General features: G+C 39.1%; 1 protein-coding gene across 8 annotated transcripts in view; it reads right to left on the reverse strand.

Moving 5' to 3' along the window:
• The window catches only part of FHIT (fragile histidine triad diadenosine triphosphatase), a 1457066-nt gene that overhangs the window by 1274966 nt on the left and 160157 nt on the right, over positions 1–21943 (reverse strand). Inside the window, exon 3 of one of the 8 annotated variants that reach the window (XM_035725003.1) lies at positions 1358–1412. The exons of the other annotated variants lie outside the window; for them this stretch is intronic. The gene's annotated coding sequence lies outside the window, so the exon portion shown is untranslated. The remainder of the gene's footprint in view (positions 1–1357; positions 1413–21943) is intronic. 8 annotated transcript variants of the gene reach the window in all.

Here is a 21943-nt window from a genome sequence, read left to right on the forward strand (position 1 = left end):
TGGAGAGAGAGAACCTAAACATTTATCAGCACACCACCAGACTGACCATTGCTTTAAACAAGGAACCTAAAAGCTCTCAGCAAGAGCCCCCAGGCTCATCTTCAAAGCACTGAAGTTAGGCTGTAAAAGGTTTTTGCTTCAGTTGGGTCTACCCAATTGGATTATTATATTTAAATATGGTACATGGAGTGAATATTCCCCTCTACATGATTATGAAGTCAGCACATGGCTACAAGTTCTGCCATTGTTATGGAAAATTTACTATATAGAAATTAGGGAAAGTCAAGAGAGCTTTCTGCAATTCATGAAAACACTTGGGATACAAAGAGAAGTAAACTACATCCAAGACAGCTGAGCAGGGAGAACCACCACATAAATGTGTACCACGAGGGGAACGGCACTAGTGGGTACAAAGTGCTAGGGGAAGACTGGGGGAGAGTCATGAGTTAGGATTCCCAGGTCCCCATTAATGAATGACACCAATGTCATTTGCCTCAAAGCAATCAAGAGAAAGGAGGAAACTCCCAGGAAAAAGGAGAAAGAAAAGTCTGGGCAGTACAGTGGCGTTAAGAGATGGGAAGAAGGGTTTTAGAATCAGACAGCCTGGGCTCAAACCCAGGCTCCCCAACTCACTAACCACATGAACTCAGGCAAGTTACTTGGCTTCTCTAAATCTCTACTTCTTCATCTTGGTGCAGAAGATAGTGACTCCTGGCTCAGAGCATTGCAGTAAGGGTCAAATGAGACAATATACATGAAGTGCTGAGCACAGTGTCCGGTACACAAAAGTGCTCAATAAATTTTTTTTTAAATATTTTATTTATTTATTTGAGAGAGAGAGAGAGAGAGAGAGCATGAGAGAGAGAGAGATCACAAGCAGGGAGAAGGGTAGAGGGAGAAGCAGACTCCCCGCTGAGCAGGGAGCCCGATGCAGGACTCGATCCCAGGACGCAGAGATCATGACCTGACCTGAGCTGAAGGCAGATACTTAACTGACTGAGCCACCCAGGTGCTCCGGTCAACAAATGTTACCCACCACTGCAATCATTTTTGTTGTCAGCCTTGAGTGCTGAAAAGGTTGTCTTTAGGTGGTCCTGTTGGGGGGAGGGTGCAGGAATTGGGTAGAGGGCATTCCAAGAAGAGTGAAGAGAATAAGCCAAAAACACAGATGATGTGTTGGGGGCCAGTTAGTAGCCCTGAGATGCCTGAACATTCATGCAGGCCCAGGCCAGACACAGCCCCAGCAGCTAAGACTGGAAGACTAGCCTAGGGTTTCTGCTGGAAGAGCTCAAATGCACACCTCTTCTTCATCCTCTTTCTCGAGAAAAGCAAAGCCAACTTTTCAAGATGATCTTACCCTTTTTCTCCTGACAGGTATTGTAAATTGTGCCTCTGATGTATCTGTGAAGAGCCTATAAGGGAATGATAAATCAGGCGATATTACATATATTCATCAGTACCTTAATTGTTGTTAAATACTAACAACACCTAAAATTGATCTGCACCAAGATTTACTGCTGTGACAAAAATCCACCTGGAAAAGAATACACGATAATTAAGAAGAACGACCACAGATTTGTGGCAATGTAAGGTGTATGAACGAGATTTAAACTCCTTCCTCAGGGAATAACTGGGTGATGTTTATTCTGCAGATGAACAATGTGATTATAACAATGGAAAAGATTGATGAGACTTTTTTTACTGTGAGAGTTTGATTTAGCCAGCTATCTCAGATAATAGAAGGATGCAGAACTGCGCAGTCCAGTACAATTCGAGAATTCTTTGTAAAGGGTAACTAGCACACATCTTCAGTGACCTGGGAAAATAGATTGCAATTCAAGTGTGCACATTGGGCAGCTATAGACTGACATAAAAGCAGCCAAAATTGAAGAAAAAAATTTTCTAAATTAACCACAACTGAATTTAGCCAAATTAGAGAGAAACGGGACAAGGTAAATCATATTCTTATCACGGATCAGGGAATAAATTGTTCTCTTTTTGTAGTCTTTTGGATATGTTGGCTGTTATTTTGGTCTCAGAGGTAATTTTTAGTAATGTCTCTTGTCCAGGAAATGAAGAAGCACCTGGCTTATCTCAGTAAACACACAAACTAAAAGCATGACAGTATTAGTTCTCTAAGTCTTGCAACTTAAAAGCGTAGGGAGATATTTTGTTAGGAACAAAAAATCTTGGGCCCCACCCTAGATCTCCTAAATCAGAATCTGCATTTTTAACAAGATTCCCAGAAATTCAGGAATCCTTTAAATATTCAAGTGTCTAAGAACCACTGATCTAGAGGGGCACACCTGACTAGCTCAGTCAGTGGAGCGTGCAACTCTTGATCTTGAGGGGTTCAAGCCCCACACTGGGTGTAGAGATTATTTATAAATAAAATCGTAAAAAAAAAAAAAAAGCACTAATCTAAAGACCTAAACATTCATTCATTCACTATATAAACTTTCAAAATCTATACTGTCCAATATGATAAGTAGCCAGTAGCCACATGTGGCTATTTAAATTTCAATTAATTAAAATTAAATCAAATTAAAATTGGGGGGGTTCATATGCACCAATCACATTTTAATTGTTCCATTAGCATATGTGACTAGCGTCTACCATATGCATTTGCATCATCACAGAAACTTCTAATAGAGCTGATTTAGGCACTTGGGACGCATCATTGAAAAAAGAAGACAGTAAGTCTTTTACTCAGGAAGCTTAGATGGATGGAGACAGATGATACACAATAAACAAAGTAAGTGATTAAATTAAAGTGTATGTTGGAACTAAAAGAACAGTTGGAACTTTAACTATGGTGGGTCTAGTGGGCTTCATGAAAAAGGTTAAATTAAAGAAGAAGTGGGCTGTTAGCCAGCAGGGAGAGTACTCCAGACAAAGGGAGAAGCTTGTGCAAAGGCCCTATGGCAAGTGCATTTGAGGAACAACAAGGAAACTCCTGTGGCTATGGGAGGGGAGGGTGAGTAACAGGGTAGGAGATCAGAGGAACAGGGATCCTTACAGGGAAGAGCCTCCTTTTTTACCGGAAAGGATTTAGGCTTTTGCCTGGAGTTAAATGAGGAGCCCCTGCAAGGTTTTGAGTCCAGGAAAGACATGCTTTAACATCATCTCAAGGTCATTCTGGTTCAGCAGAAAATGACTATAAGCAAAAGTTATTTGTTTTAATTTAAGTCACATTCAGGTGAAGAAGGACACTATCTGTACTGGCAAAATGGCATTGTTTACAAGTTTGGGTAACCACCAGAAACTTGTTAATGATACACATACAGAAGTCATTAAAATTTATCACTATAAAATTCACACACCTTTCCAGTCTCCATTAATACGCAGTCATAAGGTCTTAGAGGTTACCACCCAGAATCTAGAGCCACACTTGTTATAAACTCCTTTAGCAAATCCTGAGGAATGCAAATTAGTCGTCCAAGTGCCTGAAAGGTGGAACTCGGTCTAAGTGTCTCATTCTCAAAACTTGTTGACTGTGTCCCTAACTAATTTACATATATTTCTTGAAGATGTAGAAATCTGTTTAATAGTTCCAAACTTTTTTCCTTAACGTAGCCCCCCAGCCCAGATAAATGCTAAAGCTTTGGAAATCAAGGTATGGGGTTTCTTTAAGTTGGTTTTTCCAGCATTCCCAGAAACAGTGACACATTCTACCCACAAGTGAAAATGTTATTATCTTGCAGGTAATCCAACTACGTTTCTAAGAACTAGAGGTCACTATGGCCTGTCTACAAAATGCCATTATCAGCCTCAAGGCCTGTGTTCACCACATCAAAGTTATATTGAAGAGGCAGTCCTAATATGACCAAGAGCCATCGCCTGTGATTTATTCCCTGTGGACCACCATCAACCACGATCCAGCCAGAATTCTAGCAGAAAAACAGAGTAAGGTCACCTTCAGTAAATTAAATCAAATGAACAATAAATCAAGGCATGCCAGGTCATTGGGAACCAATGGCTTAGATGCTCATGGCAAGTGAGTAAATCAAGGAGCATCATTTTTATGCATCTGGGCATAACATTTTTAAGCTACAGAATATAAGAGGAAATTTTAGCAACTAAATTGTTGCCAATTTGAGCAATGGGAGTCCAGAACTAGAGCTGCTTTATTATTTCATTGTTTATTGAATAGAGATGTCCCTACTGAGGACTTCCTTGTTGAGGATCTCCTATGGGCAAGGACTGTGCCAAGTGCTGAAAATACTGAAGTGTACATGCTACAGTGCCTTGTCCACATGATGGGTACAGTTTCAGGTTCAGCCTCTTTACAGCTGCCTCTTCCAGAATGAGGAGACCTGAAGAGGTCATTTGTGGACACGAAGGATTTGGAGAGCCGTCTAGAGAAATCAGAACAGGAGACATACTGGCAGAAGGTGAATCTTCACAGGTATATGCACACAATAATTTTCATATTCTCCATCTTGAGGCAGGAGCACTTGAGAGTCACTTTTGCTTCCCTCATTCACCTACAGGAGTCACCCCCAAGATGTGAAGTACTCCTCCTCATCTCACCCCATTTCTGATACAGCAAAAGCAGAGAGAGCAGAGAAAACCCATTTCTAGAGGCTGGATACATCAAGACACTAGAAATGAGCAAAGGGGCTAATAGGCCTAAGGAATTAACTATAGGGAGAGAGTAGAAGATCCTCTCTGTGGTAGACAGGGCTAACAGGGACAGCTCAGAATAGGGATCAGGAAACTATGGCCCACAAGCCAAAATGGACTGCTACCTATTTTTATAAATAGAGTTTTCTTGGAACACAGCCACACTTCTTTGATTACATATTACCTATGGCTACCTTTGATATAAAAAGCAGAGTTGAATAATTGCTACAGAGACTGCGTGGCCTATAAAGCCAAAAATACTTGTTCTTAGGTCTTTTATAGAAAAAGTCTGCCAATCCCAGGTATAGAACTGTACTGTCCAATGTAGCAGCCACCTGCATAAACTGATATGTGCTCTAAGTGTAAAAACAGATTCCAAGTACTTAGTTTGAGAAAAAGTAAAATATCTCATCAATATTTTTAGTATTTGATTACAGGGTGAAAAAGTAATGTTTTGAATAAAATCTATTATTAAAATTAATTTTATCTGTTTCTTTTTACTCTTTAATGTAGACAGTAGAAAATGTAAAATTATATATAGGACTCACATTATATTTCATTGGGTAGCGTGGTATAGAAGGGAAGCTTCCAGCATGTATACAGAACTTGGGAGACAAGCTGCATAGTAAGACTCTTGTTCTTACTCTACTTTCTACTTTGTCTTTGTTTTTTACACTCCACTCCCAGATCTTTCTTTTAATAATTACCTCGAATTCACAAACTCACAAGCGTGAAATTCTTGCAAGTCACTAATGCAGAATTTCAACAGAAGAAAGTATGTGTACATCAGAATTTCACAGCAAAAGGGTCAATGGCTGGGCTATGTGGTAAGCTGTATTTGCTGCCTGGCACCATTCTTTCTGCTATAGCAGGGTTCTAAGCAAATTTCACAAGGGAGATACTCTTTGAAGTCTCATGATCTACACTGAAAATTCATGCCTATCAATTGATTTTCAACAAGAGTGCCAAGTTTCCTCAATAAATGCTGCTGTGACAACTAGATTCCTACCTCACATCATATATAAAAATTTATTCAAAATGAACCAATGATCTAAATATGACCTAAAATCATAAAACTCTTAGAAGAAAACATTGTATTTGGCAATGGATTCTTATATATGACACCAAAGCATGAGCAACAAAAGAAAAAAATACATACATTAGATTTCATCAAAATTAAAAACTTTTGTGCATCAAAGGACCTTATCAAGAGAGTGAAAAGACAACCTATAGAATGGGAGAACATATTGGCTCATCATATATCTGATGAAGGACAAGTATTCAGAGTATATACAAAAAAACTCTTATAACTCAACAACAAAAAGACAAAAAAATCAAAGGACTTGAATACACATTTCTGCAGAGAAGATATACAAATGGCCATCAAGCACATAAAAAGATGTCAACATCATTAGTCATTAGGGAAATGCAAATCAAAACCACAATGAGGTAGTGATTCACACCAATTAGGATGGCTATAATTTTTTAAATGGAAAATAACTAACAATGGCAAGGATGCAGAGAAATTGGAACTATCACACATTGCTGGTGGGAAAATAAAATGGTTTAGTGGAACATGATTTAATGGTTTCTTAAAAAGTTAAACAGAAGTACCATTTGACCCAGAAATTCCACTCCTAGGAATGTACCCAAGAGAACTGAAAGCAGGGACTCAAACAGATATATGTATATGTATCATAACAGCACTATTCATAATAGCCAAAGGTGGAAATGGCCTACTGGATCAAAACCATTTAAAAAAAAAGATAGGGGTGCCTGGGTGGTGCAGTCAGTTAAGCACCCAACTCTTGGTTTCAGCTAAGGTCATGATCTCTTTTTTGAATTAATATATTTTTTATTCTCTCCATGACGGTTATGATTTTTTTTAATTTAAAATACACTTTTTGTTACCTAACAATTTCTACTCCTCACTTTCCCACCAAAAAAATTGTAATAAAATTGACATAAGACTTTGTAAACCACTCAGAATCTACCCTATTTATATTACTGTTCTGCTCAAGTTAGAATCAGTTTCTGTTGCTTACAATCAAATAGCTTTAATTGATACAGTATCTTAGGAAGTCAGTCAGGAAACTTGAGCTCTAATTGTAGATCTGCAACTAATTAGCTGTTAATTTGGGATAAACTATTTAAATTAGTTGGGTGTGAGTTTTCTTATCTGCAAATTGAAGGGATTAGACTAAATTCCTGATAAGAGTTTAAAATCCCACAAATGATGCAAAATAACTAACATGTTTCTATCTTCTTTCTCAGTATTATCCAGGAAGAGATCACTGTCACACAGGGGTGGTTTGATATCATCCCAGTAAAAATTAAATTTGCCAGGTAGGTGCTGCTTTTACTTCAGGTAGTTCTTCCATCTCATTCTTGTGACTCCTCGATGATGTTTAGCATGTACATCCCAATAGATGGAACCCCTCTGAGGTCTTCAGTGTGACTTTTAATCCCACTACCATGGAAAGGCAAATCGAATGAAATGGTCAGAGACAACACTTGAAACCTGTGCATCTAAATTTTGCAACTGAATGTTCAGATTGTGCTACAGGGACTCCACGAAGGCGCGGTGGAAGTTCCTCTTGTGATTCAAGGGGCTTGGGGGGTATCTGCCTGAAGAAAACTCAGCTTTCTGCCTTGACTAGGTTGATTGGTGCAAAATAGCCTTTCCTTTCTAAAAACAATAATGATGGTTTCTATCTGTTGTCTTACAGAGATGTTTTAAGTCATTAAGGATGACAAAGAAAAAAAAACCCAAAAAAGTTTTTTAATGTTTCATCCAAAATATACAAAGTCTTAGGTTAGGGAAGTTTGAGAAGCTTATTAGGTCAATCTAGGCTCTAAAATACTCAGATTATTGATTTAAATCTGTAAGGACAATAAATCACATTGGTCACAGAGTCAGCACCAGCTGAAAGTGGAATGCAGATCAATTTTCTCAGAGCTTTGGGCTTTCTCACGGGCTTGCCATTATAAAAGCATTGTCTTGGTGCCACCTCGAAAATCAGGCTTTTTTATATACAAAACTTTGGCCACTCAGAACAGTGCTATTAGATTGTGGTGGTTATAGACTGACTCTGTCAAAACACCTGGGTTCTAGTCTAAGGCCTATCCAAGGAAAGTTGCTCAGCCTTGCTGTGCCTTGGTTTCCTCATCTGTAAAGCAGGGAAAATAATAATGTTTGCCAACACCTGAGATGTATGCCACTGGGAGTACAATGGGTGACACTGGATTATATATAAGTGGTTTTCTTTTTATTTTAATAATTATGTGTCTTATTCCAAGCATATTAAAAAATATATAACTAGCATATCAAGCTAACTAACATAATTGCTTAAGACAAATCTAAGAAAAGAAAAAGAAAGAGTGGGCTCCAAATAGTTCCAGCTAATTAGGGAAGGTACTTCATAGAAAAAGTCTAGTTAATAAACAAAAGAAATAACAGAATCAAAAAATCATGATTTTTGTAATCATGTAATGAAATAATTGATTTAGGTAATAAAAATCAATAGAAGAGATCGTTGTGTGAAAATTTAATGGAGAACTTTACAATGGAGCGGTCAGGCTGTCCCCTGCCAAATCCACTGATGAATCTTAGTCTCACTAAAAGTGGTTCCAAGCACAGTGGATGCCTCCTGATAAACACAGTAGGAAGCATCGAGCACCATCGATGAAACATTCTTGCCAAGAACACTTACAGTAAATCAAATCTAGAGATAGCTTCCAGTATATGAAAAAGGAAGGATGGAAGAACAAGTTAGATAATACCAAAAAAAAAAAAAAAAAAAACCAACATGCAGGACCATCTATAGGACAAGGGACCCTGTTCCTGTGACAAGTCAAAGGTGGGAATAGCAATAGAATTTCTCCAGATTAGTAGACTTAAGGGACATTTGTCACGTAATACACAGACCTTGTTTGAACTTCATATTTCTTTTAAAGATTTTATTTATTCATTTGAGAGAGACAGAGAGACAGAACACGAGTGGGGGGAGGGGCAGAGGGAGAGGGACAAGCAGACTCCCCACTGAGCAGGGAGTCCCATGTGGGGCTGGATCCCAGGACCCTGGGATTATGACCTGAGCTGAAGGCAGACACTTAACCGACTGAGCCACCCAAGCACCCTTTGAACTTCGTGATTAAAAAAAAAAAAAAAAAAAGGCAGTAAATGACATTTTCAAGTCATTTGGGGAAGTTAGATAATATCAAATAATCACTGTTTGTTTTATTAAATGTGATAATGGCATTGTGGTTAAGTACAAAAATGTCCATATTCTGTAGAGCTGAAGCACATCAGAGTAAAGTGAAGTGATGTTCAAGATTTGCTTTAAAATAGTTCAGAAGAAAGAAAACAAGAGTTATAAAGAAAGTGGGGAGGGATTAAAGGGGAAGAGATGAAGAAAATGTAGCAAAAATCTTGATAATTATTATGAAAACCACTGTACTATTCTCTCTACTTTTGCATACTTAAGATTTTTCATAATAACTTTAAAGAGATTTGCTTAAATGAAAAAGTAAGAAAGTAATAGTAAAGATAAGAGAAAATGACAAAAATCATAAAGGCTGTAGATATGGGGCTACAATTCCTCAAACACAGGTAATACATTGAGAGTGACACTTAACCCAGATCAATTTCACTCCCGAGTAGCACTACTACTTACAAAGCCTGCACTTGTAGCTAGTAAGGAACACCAGAATTTCGAACATTTTCAGGAAAGTTTACTTCAGACACTCCATGAAGTCCTTACTGAGAGATCTACCTATGTATAGAAACCAGTCAAGTCTTAAACTTAATTCTTACAGTTCTTCTTCTTATATTTTGCTGCCCTGTTCCCTAATCTTCTTGAAAATTTGTTGTGAGGGATTTTTGACTGTGTGCTACTGCAGAGAATGTTGCACCAAAGTGAAGATTCTTCTGAAAGCCAGCTTCTTCTTCAGAAATCAAGCAGCATTACTTAATGCTAGAAAGGAAGGAGCATCAGAGTGAGATAAGATCCTGTGGATTGGAATCTTGGTGAACAAGACTGCAAGATTTTTTGAATGGGAAAAGCCATTTGCAAACTTCAAAAGAGGATACTGGAACCTCACTCTCTCCTTTGAATGTTCAAATTAAGCCCTTTTTTGATGATGGTACTTCATCTAGTTTTATATAAAGAATCAGTACAAGAAGGTTTAAAAGTATGATGTTACGGAAAGGTAGTTTCCTGCTTTGGATCAAACCCATCTCAAAAGAAATAAAATATGGAAGTTAGATTATTGTGTCTGACCTAAAATGTTTGCTGAATCACAATAAAAACATTCATCACCCTATAAAGCTCAGAGGCACATTGAATTTACCAGTGTCTACTGTAACCTGTTACCTAAATCAAGTTTCAGAGATCCACAGAATTTCTTAGCCTTTTTGTTTTCTATGTGTTGGACTGGAAGTACTCTTGAGAATCAGCAGGGTCAGTGAAAACCTTATTTTGCACAAAGGAGCAATTTAGGAAAAATGTATAAGTTTATGGACAATTTATTTGTCTATCTAAAATGACAGTTTTATCAAATCTCATAAAGATATATTCTTAACAAGTTAGACTATCTGCCTTGCTAAAAAGCATATAAGTGAGGAAATGGTCACTACTTTTTCTTGACACCCTAACGTTAATGACTTGGCATGTTTGAGATGAAGCAACACAGAAGCAGCTTTCTAATTGTTAATCTTGAACTAGATTAATTTTCTACTAAATTAAGTAGACTGAACGTGGCCCATGGGCCATGGGTAGTAGAGATGTGTGTGGTATTTGTTGCATCTATTAAATACATGAAATATGAATATATGCTATTTTATAGCAGTATCCCTATTCCAGCATCTTCCCCCAAATCAGATGGCAACAACACAATAGGAGCTATTTTTCCTTTATTCCCCCTAGAGAACCCATAATCAGATGTGACCTGGTCTAGGCTGGTGACTCAGTGCAGAGGGGGCATCCACATAAAATCAGTGATATGAAGCAGACACGAGGCTTCGTCTCCTTGGCAGCCCTCCCCTGCCTTCCCTTCTCCTGTTTGGGCTTCCCCTCTCTGCCCTTGTGTACATCTGGACACTGGATGCCCCCAAGTGAGTTTAGAATTCACTAAAACAAGACTCAATACCCTCATATTGAAATTGAAGGAACTATCCAGAATCTTCACCTCCCAAGAGATGGACATTGAGTGTGTGCAGTCACCATCCTTCTTGGGGCCCTTGACTTACCTCTCAACCAACAATACTCTTGGGCCTTCTACCTGTGTGCATCACTATTTATCTTGATATAATTCCTAGTTTTTCAGGAATGTAACAAATTCAAATTGCTGGTACACCCTCTTCCCACCTTACAAAGATAGAAACACCCATCTATAATTCATAGATAGGTATGATCCCATAATAAGAAAAAAAAAAAGAAATAAAACAAAAAGAAACCACTCAAATGGTTGTTCATCACAGATTTCCTTCAGTGCCCTTATTCAGAAAGCATTCGTCCTTTTAAGCCAGTAAAATGCATTTAATGAACTAGAATAATACTTTAAAGACATAACAAAGGTAATTATGATTATGGTGACAAAAGTGAGTTTCAGAATTATTTGTGGATTTCTTGAATGCATAACGCAATGTGGGAAAAACAGAAAACTCTTCACCAAAAATTCATACATTCTTCTTTCTAGACATTCTCATTGACCAGACCTATTTGTGTGGCCACGTAACTGAGTTCTAGCCAAAGGGATATGTGCCAATTCTGGGGTAAGGCTTTTAAGACATGGGTGTAACTTCTCGCCCTTTTCTCCCCTTCTACTGGCTAGATACAGATAGCATCATGGACCTAAGGGAAGGCAGAAATACAGGATCAGAAAAGCCTGGATTCTTGAATCATCTCAACAGGAAGCCTCCTTCACCAGGAGCACTAATACCAGACTATTACATGAGTGAAAAGTAAACTCCCATTTTGTTGAAGCCATATTACATTTCGAAGCATAAGTGCTAAAGCAGCTGGTGTCACTCTAATTAATCAATCCAGCGAGTTCACATGTTCTAACTGGGACATCTTGTTATGATAGAAAGATGGAAGTTTAAAAACTAATGGGATTGAAACTTAAATATTTAAGGATGAAGCCATAAAAAAATATGGGAGGAGGGAGGTGAGTTGGAGTACAAAAAAGCAAACTGGCCATGAGTTGATTACTTTTGAAACAAGATATGGGTATGTGGGGGTTAATTACACTATTCCGTCTAGTTTTATATCCATTTGACATTTCACACAAGAAAAATTTTTTTAGGGGGAAGTGAGAACAGAGTTTATTGAAGACATACAGAGAGCAGATATAGACAGAGCATCTGAGAGACTCAGAAAGGAAACGAGCATGGGTCTCCTCATAGAGAAAATTTAATTAATTTAAATAATTTTTTTAATTTTTAAAAATAAACAATTAAAAATAAAACTACATGAAGGACACATGAAAATAATAGAAAGGATACTTGAAGGAGTCCCTACTGGCCTAGTGGATGGGAAAATTTGAGTCCCAGAAAGAATAATGATGGAGATGAATTGAAACATATAGAATGTACATTTTTAAAGTTCATAAGATACTTTAAACAAAATTTCATTGGTTACTAATTGGAGGTTACAAGGCATTCATTTATTAATCTGAAAACTGAAATATGGTAAAGAAACAAGTATTTTCCTGCCTTTATGAACTGTATTTCAGGGTAGCCAAATGGTTGATGAGAAAACGTTCTTTATGAAGCATTCCATGTAATAAATGCAGGAAGAATGACAGAATTAGAAAACTGCCATTTTGCAACTCCTAATGACGCCCTTGGTAACACAGGAACAAGCCCAGGATACCTAACCTACTGATTAATCTCAGCTTCACTGAAAGAATAATCCATCATTATGTGCTTCATGCTGAAATGCAAAAGGACATGCAGAGCACCACCTAAGAAGTATTCTTGCCTAAAAACATGTACACAATCTAATCAATGCTCTTGACTAAATACCAAGCTACTGAAGGAGAAGTTAAACATTACCACAAGGATGCAAACAGTCAAGTTGATAATACAAGCAAATGACCCAGTTTCTCACACAAATTAGGGACATCATTCAGGGAGGTGGAGAAGGGTAGGAGAAGTTTTATAGAATAAAAGAGACGTCAGTAACACAACAATTCAATACATATTGTGTCTGGGCCTCATCTGGATTCTCACTTGAACAAAACCAACTCAAAAGGGCATATTAAGTAATTATTTGCTCATTTCATTAAGTGTGATGATGGTATGGTATTTATGGAAAGGCAGAATGTCTACATCTGTTTAGAGATATACACTAAAGAATTTTCAGGTGAAATGACATGATATCCATGATGTGCTTTAAAATACTCAAGCAAAAAAAAGAAAGAAAGAAAGAAAGAAAGAGAAAGAAAATGGGGATAGATGAATTAAGACAGGTAAAATATTGAGAGTTATTACAGCTGGGTGATGTGGACATGGGTATCCATTTTGCTATTAGTTCTACTTTGATGTAGATTTGAAATTTTCCACAAAAATTTTTTAAGGCATAAGCTTGGAGTCAGACAATGTTGGTTGACCAGTTCTTCTACTTCCAGCCATAGGACCTGGGGAGATCACTGCAGCCTGCACATTGCCATCCTCTGTCTCATCAAGTAGACAGGCATTTCTTCTAAGTGTGCCCAATATTGTTTCTGGGATTTTCTTCCAAGCCACCAACATCCATTCTGTGAGTTTTGATGCTGACCCTTTGAATGTTCATACATGTGCAGGCCAAAACAGTTCTGTCCCAAACTGCTACCTACCTAGGGTGATTATAAGTGACCATCAATTATGAGATATATCCCAATTTCAGAGATTAAAAAATGTGGGAAAATATGCATTTAAAATTCTATGAAGAGGGGTGCCTGAGTGGCACAGTTGGTTGAGTGTCTGACTCTTGGTTTTCAGCTCAGGTCGGATCTCAGGGTTATGAGATCGAGCCCCTTGTGGGGCTCTGCACTCAGTGCCAAGTCTGTTTGGGTTTTTTCTCTCCCTCTCCTTCTGACCTTCCCCCTGCTCTCTCTCTCTCTCTAAAATAAATAAATCTTAAAAAAATAAAAAATAAATTATACAAAGAAAGAGACATAGAGAGGCTGTGATAATAAATATGCTGAAAACAATGAGATTGTCTAAATGCCCACAAGGCATCCCCTACTTTGGTCCCCCAATTACCTTTTTTTTTTTTTTAAGATTTTATTTATTTATTTGACAGAGAGAATGAGAGAGCACAAGCACAGGGAACAGTAGAGGGAGAGGGAGAAGCAGGCTTCCTGCCGAGCAGGGAGCCCGATGTGGGGCTCGATCCCAGGACCTGGAATCATGACCTGAGCTGAAGGCAGACGCTTAACCATCTGAGCCACCCAGGCGCCCCCCCAATTACCTTTATCTCCTATAATTCCTAGGTCATTCTTAGCTACACGTCTCACTGACTAAAATACATACCTCCACTTTTGTACAAGCTAGGGCAACTGCCAATGGGTTTGCAAATGACAGGCCTTCAAGAGGTTTTTGATGGATGTTTGTTGCATGAATAACAACTATGCAGATTTTAAGCCAGGAAAGAAATATAACACGCAAAAAAAGAAAGAGGCGGGGGGGGGGGGTGCCGAAAGCCCTCTGTACAAACTTCCGGAAGTTAATTTGAGAAAATCTACCAAGGAGTTGTGTGTGACCATTTTTTCCAAATAGAGTCAAAATTCCTGAGGCAGAGTGAAAGTTACACTGCATCTAATGATGACTAGGAATGCACATCTGCTCTATGAGGATGGTCTCCATACACAGGTTCTAGTAATTTCCATATGCCATCAGAAGATATAAGATAGAGAAAACCAATAAGTATACAATCTTTGAGAAAAGACTTTTGTTGGAGCCTAAATACGAAGTTTTCCTTCAAGTCCATGTTCTGAGAGAACTTTATACATATATGACCTAAATGAGGTTCTTACTATATTTTGTTTCCTAAGATCCTTCAGATAAGGATAAAAGTCATATACAAGTTTTACTTAATAACAAATCATGATAATCAATATTTATTCAATTTTATTATGCACCATGCACCCCACTCAAGTTCTTTCCAGGGCTGCCAAATTTAGCTGAATGGAAACCCTACAGCTTACCTAACATATCTCAATTAATCCTATAGCCACAAAGGGTTGTACCTTGTACTTAACCACAAGGTAAGTACAGTACCATCTCATTATTCCACATTTCAGGACAGAGTATGAGGTTTACAGAGACTTGGTAACTGGCCCACATCAAATAGCCAGTAAATGACATATTCAGAACTTACACCCAAGAGCTATGAAAGGCCAATGCTTGGGCTTGTGTTTTTAACCTAAACACACCAGTGTTCTGCAAATGAACTGTGATAAAAGGATGGAGGGGGGAAGGTATGTCCCAATCTGCCACAGATAAATACTTTCACAAAATACAATAAAAACTAACTACTAGAAAAATGAAATTTTAAAAAAGGCATTTATATTCAAGTCCCGAATTTATTATTATTAGATTCAACAGGCAAATTTACTCTTCCTTGCACATGAGCTTCTCAATCCTTACTCTCAATTTCTGCCATGATTCTGTATCACACTGTCAGCAGGGCAAGGACAACCCTTGGAGTAGGGCTATGCTACCCTATCTTGTTATAGCCATGTTTAGAATGAACACTATATATATATATGTATATATATATATATATATATATGTGTGTGTGTGTGTGTGTATATATATGTGTGTATTTAAGATTTTATTTATTTATTTGTCAGAGAGAGAGCGTGCACAAGCAGGGGGTGCATCAGGCAGAGGGAGAAGCAGGCTCCCCGCTGAGCAGGGAGCCCGATGCGGGGCTCGATCCCAGAACCCTGAGATCATGACCTGAGCTAAAGGCAGACGCTTAACCAACCAAGCCAACCAGCCATCCTGAATGAACGCTATTTATAATAAGGTTCCAAAGTTCTCTCATTGATTGAGAGGCTGATAATTCCTTTAGATGCTAGTTCATCTGTTATTTTTTTAAATTAAGATGATTATTAGCTTTTTCTTCTATCCTAAATATATTTGTCCTGACACTGGATATAACTGGCAAAGTAAACAGGAATAGGGAACTTTCCAAATTTTGTGCTACTTCATGATACAACTGCAACAGTATTTTGATAAATGTTGAGGGGAAAATGGGACAATATGAAGTACATTTCCTTGCCAAGAGAACGCTGAGTAACAGTGAAGACAGAGACAAGAGGATCAGAAGCACCCCCTCCCACCCTTCACAGGGAAGGACTCTTCCAAATCCATCCTGAGAAGTGAGTGGCTGTTGGGAAAACAGCTGAAAAATAAGGACTTAGATCTCAAATTCTTCAACCTGCCATGTCCCTTGAGAAGTTCTCAGTTAAATAACAAGAAGGACACCCATAGTACATTCACACGTGAAAATATGTCCTGGGAGGGGGAAAAAGGGATGGGGGTGGGGAGGGTTTGGGGAGAAGAAGCCAAAGCTTCTCTTTGTTTTTGTGTGCTCTGAAGTTCCAAGGTAATAATAATTTTTAAGAAGTCCCCATGTTTCTTGTGGCCCTGGTATGAACTGATGGGTCACACACACGGCTTCTGAGGCTACTCAAGAAGTGCCTAATTTCTTAGGCAAGGAAAGGGCACAATATGGAGGAGAGAAATTACTAGACAGGAGTCAGCAATTTGGAGCCAACTCAATCTGAAGGAAACAATTAGAAACTGGCACAGGTCCCAAATCAATAAGCGGAGGTGGCTTTGGGCAGTGAGCATAATGGCTAGGTAATGAAAACTCAGATGCAGGTAACATAGCTCTGAGAGTGGAATGGCTCTTCAATGTCTCTCTGGCTGAGGCGAGGGTCATCTACCGGGAGGCTGGAAAAGGCACATCTAAACAGGCTCTCACAGCCAGGCTGGTCCCTGATGTTACAGCCCATGTAAACAAACAGTACTGCTGCGCTTTTCCCAAATCCTGTGAGAAATAAGTCCTCACAGCTCGCTCCTGTCAAGCCCGGAGTGTGGTCCCAACACGAAAAACACTTCGTACAGAATAAGCAATGGATTCAAAGAGCTTTGGAACTCTAATTTCCCATTAGCTCTAATGGAGGCTGTGCTAATAAATTCCCCGGCTCGAGGCCGAACAGGTGTAATTCAGTAATGTGGCTGTAATTGAGTGATGTCAACTCAATATAATTCGTAATGTTTTTCTAACAAATTATCTCATTTTTTTTCTGAAAAAAAAAGTTATCTGTGATTCCATGTGATAAGCTGCTCTAAAAGGCTGACATACAGTGCTAATGATAAAGATCTTTAACAGATGGAAATGTGAACAGTAGCACTGGCTAAGAATGATCTTAGCTGATTCCTTATACGCTATTAACCTCTTCAACATAGCAAGCTTTCGTTTTCGACCGGCAAAGGTTTTGAATTCGTGGCTCGTGGTCCACAGATATTTCTGTATTTTGTCACTGTGATTATTATTCTACTGGACAGGTCCTTTACCAACTCTGCAAGTTAGCCATTCCTTTCTGTGCACAGTTCTCAAAACAAACCAGATCTACATGCTGCCACCTCCATGAAGACTGGTCTTCTTATTGGGACCACCTTCTCCTCCCCATCCATGTACCTGAAAATGACCTTTGTCTCTCAAGTTCCCATCAAAACCCTCCTTCTCCATGAAACTCTCCAGACCTATGGTCAGAATTACTTTCTCTCTTGCTCCATCTTCCTGTCATCACATGACAGTTCAGGTCCCCCTGGTACATACTATTCTCCTACCGCTGCCCCTGGTTTCAGTTCAGTGTCTTGCTTCAAGGAGAACCTTCTGTGCCTCAGATTAGGGCACCTTACACATGCATTTTGATGCCACTGTATTCCTTTCCTTTGTGGCATTAACCACAGTTATCATTACTATCATTTTGTCTCTCTCCTCCACTAGAATTAAGTTTCTAGCCAGAGTCTATGTTGGGTTTTTCTTAAATCTAGTAGTAAGCACGAAAGACTCCATATCTGAAGAAAGAATAAGCAAATGGATGAATGAACAAACAAACACTATCTCTGTTTCTGTCTCTCTTTCACTCTATCAGTTTTCTCCACCTGATTGTGAACTCAAAGGAAACACATTCCTAATTGTAGCCATCAAAACGTCTAACTAACTTGCACATAAAAGAGATGAACAAAAGCCAGTTGAGTTAAATTGAATTTCTTCTATTGTAGTATTAGCATCAGACTGGCCATAATTTAGTTCCCAGAGCTTATCATGTTTTACAGCACCTGCTATCCATTGACCCTCATCAAGCTCCTACCATGTGCCAATCACTCTGCAGGATACTGTGGAACAGAAGTGAATGATATTTAGTACCAATTACTCTACGGTTTCAGGATGATGCCCATTTATGACTACATTTCTGCATTCATGTCAGATACACGGAATTACAGAGGTTAATTAAACACAGACACTGTCCTTGAGGAGCTCAGAGTCTAGTAAAGGAGATAAAAATGAAGAAAAAAAATATCAGGAGGTAAAATCCAGGAGTAACAAAAGGGGTCTCAATAAAGACTCCTGGTGTTTCAATGAGGGACAGGGGAAGTAGGCTCAAGGCGGTGGTGGAGGTGGTTTTTAAAATGAGTCTTACCCAGGTGGAGGTTGGGATTGGGAATGCAGCAAAAAGGAACGGAGACAGAGAGCAAGGCCACGCATTCCCTGGTCCAACAGATCTTTATTACCTCCTATGTGAGGCACTGGGAACACAGTGGTAAGTAAACCTAAGTTCATTGTCAAAGGAGCTTGCATTCTACCAGTGGAGACAAATAAAGGTAAAGTAGCAACAATGCCAGGTGGTGATAAGCACTCTGAAGGAAAACAGGGCCAAGTGAGGGGCCAAGCTGAGATGAGTGCTACTCAAAATGGGTGGTCAGGGGAGGCTTTCCCATGGCAATGACACTGCACTCTGAAGGAAAACAGGGCCAAGTGAAGGGCCAAGCTGAGAGGAGTGCTACTCAAAATGGGTGGTCAGGGGAGGCGTTCCCATGGCAATGACACTGAACAATGACCTCAATGAAATGAGGGAGTGAGTCATGCAACACTCCAAGGGGAGAACATTCCCAGCAAAGAGAACAGTGATCCTGTCCACAAAGAAGGGAGTGCTGACGCCTTCTTTTTCAAACTGGGGTCTTTGAGCATGTTCTTGGAGGGTCTGAAGATTCTTGAAGAGATTCTTATTTTTTGTTTTCATTTAGATAACCCTCATTTAAAACGTTCCAGATGCACTCTGGATCAGCCACATGGTACCTAAAATGTGAGCACCAGCACAAAATTTCTAGGCCTGGGTGTGCATCTGTATTTGTATTTACAATTGCGGTGGTGCCAGGTAAGTACCGTTTCAATTGCCACAAGCCAAAGACATAAAAGGGGCAGAATTACCACTTAAATAACGTGTTTGTGTCCCAAGACCTCAGAGTGGGGGTAGGGTATCAGTGAATTGTCCCATATTAGCAGCTGGAAGTGTTAGGAGTAAGTGAGTCATCACACAGTTCAGGCCAACACAAGCTTGACAAGCTACATAGAACCTTTGACATAACACACATCCCATGTTGCTATTTCCAGAGATGATTCTGCTTAAATAAAACAATACCACCTATCATGTTAAATTAATGCTGCTAATTTGAATTTGGTTTTGTCATTTTGATTGCATTTAATTTATAAATGTGTTGCAGTTTCATATTTGTCTAAGAACCACACACATAGAAAGTTATACCTAGCTTTATAACTTTACATGTTTAGTAACCAAATTATAAAAAAAATTAAGTCAACTTTGGACGTTGGTAAGAATTTCTCCCTTTAAGTGGCATCTGTTACATTACTCAAGTCTGACCATAGTCAAAGACAGTGGTGAAAAGAACCACCAGAACCACCACCAGGGAAGAGCTCTTGGTGGTTTCCAATGAACGACACAGTAGGGAAAGGAAAGAAAGGAGGTGAATATCTTTGGCAGGAAAAAAATATCACAAACTGGATAGACCTAACAACTCTAACTTTCCTTCTCTGGTGCAAAAAGGCGATAATTTATGTAACATATTAGTTAAACCTCTTTCAGAACATCTAGCCCATTGGAACCTTAAACAGTAGAAAACTACATAGGGGAAGGAGGGAGGGTCTAGAAGCTATAATTAAAGGTTCACTGCACTCCCGTGGCAGATTAATCACAGAGCCAGATGAAGAGTCAAGTGTCACTACAAATGCAAAATAAATCCAACTAAACATATTTCACCTGCAAGGAAAAGTTTTTCTCACAACCCAAGGCTGTTCTATGCCCAGAAAAGTGAACAAGAGCCAAGACAACTGTCTGGAAGACTCAGACAGTTGGTGGGAATGGCTCTTTGGATCACAGAACTTTATAATGGTATTAAGTCAGAGCTGGCACCTGGAATCAAGCAGACCAGGGTTCAAGAACCACCTCCAACAGTGATCAACTCTGAGACCTAAGCAAGCTCTTTAATATCACAGGAAAAAATAAAGATAAAATAATACCTACATTATAAAGTTGTTGAAAGGGTTTAATGAGATCATGAATGCACATAGCCTATTTAGAACACTGCCTGTCATGTAGTAAGTGCTCCATAAATGTAAGAAATTATTTTGATGATGTTCTAGCTCTACCATTCTATAAGCACATGTCTCCACAGATGACCCAACAGGCTGCTTTACTCAACCCTACAGCCCAGGAACAACATCTCCAGGATGGTTCTAGATGATTAGTTATGCATACACCAGTAGAACACATTTAAGATTGTCTTTAAAATAACATCATTCTCACTCACTCATTCACATAATCCAACAATCTTACAGAGTAGGCACTGTTATTATCCCTATCTTACAGATAACATGCACAGGCCAGAGAATGGGATGGACTTGTTCAAGGACATATGGCTCATAAATAATGCAGCCAAGATTTGAGTCCAAGTCTGGGTCCAGAATCTACTTTTTGAATCACCAAATGACATTGTTCCTCTAGGTATATGACTTCCTGAGTCCAGTAAAGAGAAACACTGGGAACAGTTGGTCACATGCACGTAATTGTTCATTCCTCTAGATTCTCCAACTTGTAGGCATAGCAAACTAGGGTGTTTCATTCCCCAGCTAAGCATGTCCCTGAGTTACAATTTATTGTTATGCTGTTAGCTAATACGGAGTCAATACAAAAAACATCCATTTGAACAGTGTTATAGTAACTTCCACAAATGAAAGTTAATTTGAAAGTACTGTCCAACATTTTTACATAATGTCCCATCGACCACAGCTATCTCAATTTATACTTGAATTTAGTTCCAAAAGAAAAAGGAATGCTTTGCTTTTGTCAGATAATGAAAGTCATTTAATTCATTGTGGACTTTTTTTTTTTTTTTTTTGGCCAGAAAGCACTGAGATGAACTGACACCCATAAATTGAAGAGAATTAGTTAATTTGGGGAGTCTCATTATACCTACTCCTATGCTTTTTAAAAGAGAATCTGTGTCATAGTGTATCGTTTTCTCAAATTACCCTGAGTAATATTTTCATTTGTAAAGGGCCACACATTCTCTTTCAAGTAGGGGGACACAGAGCCCTTAAATGTTTCAAGGAACCTTCGGGTCCCCCAAACCTGCTTCAAATAAAACATCTAACGATTATTCCTTTGAAGCATTGAGACACTGGCCATCAGGGCACCAAGGGCAGGGAACAACTGTGCAGCTCTGTACTCTACATAGCTGGACCCGCCACTGTCCAACCCCTTAATGAGCTACAGGGGACACAGTCCATCAGAAGCCAAGTCTGTGGCTCAGGAAAGAAAGCCAGCCACAGAGGGAAGGCTCCCTTAAGCTGGAGGGAGCTGTTTCCCAGCAGTGCCTTGCTACTACAGTCCAGCCCTGTCATCTGTGCAGACTCCTCATTAGGAACCACGTTAGGGGCCATCGTAACTTCTCCAGCTGCAAGCAAAGGTGGCACCCTGGAACTGCCCTATGGCCCAGATGCGTGACTAATGACTAGAACTCTGGCTTCTTACTTGATGCTTCACCTTCAGAATTACGTGAACCCGCTCTGAAAGACACACCACTGTCACAGACGTATGGAGACAGATTAAGCTCCAGATGGAAGACTGTCAATGTCAATCGGTTACTCTTCTTATAGCCGGGCCGGCTTTTCATCTGAGCAACAAGAGAGAATGACTTCAGCACTCAGTTCCTTAGCTCAATTAAGTC

Source organism: Zalophus californianus, chromosome 1 (genome assembly GCF_009762305.2).
Source record: "Zalophus californianus isolate mZalCal1 chromosome 1, mZalCal1.pri.v2, whole genome shotgun sequence".
NCBI lineage: Eukaryota > Metazoa > Chordata > Mammalia > Carnivora > Otariidae > Zalophus > Zalophus californianus.